General features: G+C 41.5%; 1 pseudogene; it reads left to right on the top strand.

The window, feature by feature from the left end:
- Nucleotides 1–1329: 1329 nt before the first annotated feature.
- Nucleotides 1330–3070, top strand: LOC100716005 (large ribosomal subunit protein uL30-like; annotated as a pseudogene).
- The last annotated feature ends 456 nt before the right edge of the window (nt 3071–3526 follow it).

The raw sequence follows: 3526 nt of genomic DNA, 5'->3' as shown, positions 1-3526 counted from the left end.
GGGGCTTGATGTTTTTCAATTCTTTATACATTCTGGATATAAGTCCTTTGAGGCACTGCTGGCTAAAATTATTTCCCATTCTGTGGGTTTTCTTTTCACTCTGTTGGTGATTTTTTTTTGAAGTGCAGAAACCTTTTCATAATATGAGATCTTAGTTGTTGATTCTTTGAAGTGTTTCCCGTGCAGTTTGTGTTTTGTTCATGAATTCTCTGCCTACCCCTATGTGTCCAAGACTTCTACCTACCTTTTCTTCCAGTAGATTTAGTGTTTCTGTTTTAATATTTAGGTCTTTGATCCATTTAGACTTTAGTATTGTGCATGGTGATATGCATGGATCTAGCTTCAGTCTTAGGCATGTGGAGAGACAATTTTTCCAAAACTATTAATTAAAGAGGCTATCCTTTTTCCAGTGAACATGTTTAGCCACTTGGTCAAATACCAAGTGGCTGACTATCTTTGTAGTTGAACTTGCATCTTCTAATCTGTTCCAGTGATTCTCAGAAGACTCAGACTCTTAAAAGTAATAAGAAATCTTTATGTTCATATTTTCTGCTAGTCAATTCATACCCAATTTTCATTAAAATAAAATTGAAGAAGAAATGGTCATTTTGAAGTTTTTTTTTTCCTTATGCCATTTTTGCCTGAATTGTTTTTTTTTTTAATTTGAGATTAGTGATGAATATTAAAAGTCCATATATGAAACATTTAGCACTTAATAATTCTTCTATTTTAGCCCTGGGATCCAGATAGTAGAATCAAGGAGCTAGGTGGTTGGATATAGACTTTGTGAACCTTTTCCAGAGCAGTATTCCTGGATGTGAAACCGAGGCAACCAGCTGCCCACTCTTCAGAAGGGAGACGTGCAGAGGTTCATCCTTTCTGCTAGTGCTGGCTGTCACTGCGGAAACTGCTCTCCCAATCTGCCACTCTTTTAGTGTGGTCTGGACACACAGATCTTATGTGACACATTGAATAATCTTCTGTTTATAAAATGTGTCCTTCCTGCACAGAGACAGATTTCAGATCATGAAAGTCAATGTGGAGCTGTGTCCAGCTTCCCATCAGGGTGGATGAGGGGAGATGCGTCTTTATGAGCCAGACCAAGTCAAGGTTCACAGGAGGCTTATTAAGCCCATAGATGCAGATGCGGTATAAAATGAAATAACTCTGGAAAAGCAAAGACAGGGCCCAGAAGATCCCTCATTTCCTTACCCCAACTTTGATTTTGCTGCTGTCTCCTGAACTTTCTTCTGCATTTTTCCCATTTTTATTTTTTTTTTTTGAAAAAAATGTGTATGCAAAATGTGTACAGCTTTTCTCACTGGAGCCATGGAAGGCATTGAAGAGAAGAAAAAGAAGGTTCCTGCTGTGCCAGAAACCCGTAAGGAAAAGCAGGCATTTTACAGAGCCAAAGGCAAAGCTTCTAAGAATTTGCCCAAAAATTGCTTCAAAGGCAATGAGGAAGTTCATTTATGAAAAAACCAAGCACTATCACACAGAGTACAGACAGATGGACAGAACTAAGATTCAGATGGTGAGGACAGCAAGCAAAGCTTGCAGCTTCCACGAACCTGCTGAACCCAAGTGTTATGGTTTGAAAACTGGTGGTCAACTTAATGCCAGCTGGATTACATCAGCATGCATTGAGAGAAGATGTTCCACCTGAGGAGGGCTGTCAGGATAAATAGGTGGAGAAGAAGAGAGGTGTTGGGAGGGATTGAGGCATGAAGGAGGCATTATGGGTTCTCCTACAAGTTGCTGGCTGAGCTGTTGGTTCTCCTGGAGAAGCTTTGGTCTTCACATCGAGCATTGCTTCCTGGTTCTGGAGGGGAACACATGTGCTGCCTGGTCTCCAGGATGAACTCCTCACGCTGCTTCCTGGCACATACCCGACGGTGCTTGTCGTCGGAGGAGCTCAGGGCCTCCGTGTTGCTGAGGATGACTGTGGTGCCTTTCAGGACAGCCCCGCTATTTGTTGTGAGTGTGACTTTTCAGCTCCAGTGTATAACCCTCATCCCACTAGCACAGCTCCTTCATCCTGCTGGCATAGACTTTCTGGCTTCCACCGCTGACAATTGGGTCCTTCCCGGCACGAATCCATAAAAGAGACTGGGTGAGTCCTTCTTGTGGGCTCTGGACTTCCAGTTGGACTCATGGAGGTGTTGTCCTGAGCTCTGGGTTTTTATCTGGAATCATGTGAGACATTGCCATGGGGTTTAGACTCTTGACTAAATAATGTATGTCGTTGGTGTTGCGGATAGATTTCCTGCATTCTCCTGTGTTAACTTCCGGAGACCATTATAAAAATACTATAAACTCCATGTCCTGATCTGAATTGTTCTCTGTGTACAACCCCTGAATACAACACCAAGCTGGTATTTGTCATCTGGATCAAGGGTGTCAAAGGTGTGAACCCAAAGGTCCACAAGGTGCTGCTGCTTCTTCGTCTTTGCCAGCACTTTGATGGTTCTTTGTTAAGTGCAATAAAGCCTCAGTTAGCATGCTGAGAATTGTGGAACCATATATTTAATGGGGTACCCAAGCCAGAGGTCAGTAAAAGAGCTAATACACAAGTGTGGCTGTGACAAAATCAATAAGTGAATTGCCTTGACAGATAATTCACTGATAACTTGATTCTTGGTAAACAGAGCATCATCAGCATGGAGGATCTGATTAATGAGATTTGTACTGCTGAAAAACTCTTCAAAGTGGCAAATAGCTTCGTGTCCCCTTCAAATTGTCATTTCCATGACGTGGGATGAAGAAAAAGATCCATATTTCATGCCAGGTGGAGATGTTGGAAATGGGGAGACCAGACCAACAGGCTTAGAAGGATGAACTAAGGGGTCTGTCACGGTGTTTTACAGTTTTGTCAGTTAATGAGATTATCTGCTTTCAAGTTGAAAAAAAGAAATGCACATAATATGATAATTTTGCATATGTCTGTATTCCATAAAATGATTACCTGGTTAACACTTCAATTGCTATACAATTACTGTGTGTGTTTGTGTGTATGCACATGTGTTTATGGAAAGTTAAAATGTATTCTTTTAATAAATTTCAAGTAATAAAAAACCCCAGTATTATTATCTCTAATCAATATGTTCTTCATCTCTTCATTACCGTAACAAATACTTTAGGTCATCAACTTAAGAAAGGCCAAGGTATATTCTGGCTCATAGTTCTGTGCTTGTAGCCCACACTTGGTTAGCCAGCTGGCTTGGTTTTCAGCTTTTGACAAGGGATCATGGATAGGAACAGATGAAAGATGAAACCCATTAAATTAATGGCCAAGTTTAAAAGATAGGAGGGTCTGGGGCCCCACAGTTCCCTTCAATGGTGCATCCCTAAGACCAACATCTTCCCGTGAACTCTTTCTCTTGAAGATACTTTTTTTCTCAGTGGTGCTATGCTGGGACTGTGCCTTTGACACATGGCCTTCAGGGGATTCTTCAGATCCAAACTATAGACGGGCCAGGGTACACATACACACGGAGTTCCACATGCTGGGAGGCTAGGGCAGAAG

The sequence above is a fragment of the Cavia porcellus genome, unplaced genomic scaffold (assembly GCF_034190915.1).
Source record: "Cavia porcellus strain 051 isolate PalLab524CR breed Dunkin Hartley unplaced genomic scaffold, mCavPor4.1 scaffold_2, whole genome shotgun sequence".
NCBI classification, from domain to species: domain Eukaryota; kingdom Metazoa; phylum Chordata; class Mammalia; order Rodentia; family Caviidae; genus Cavia; species Cavia porcellus.
This window is presented reverse-complemented; position numbering and strand designations above follow the sequence as displayed.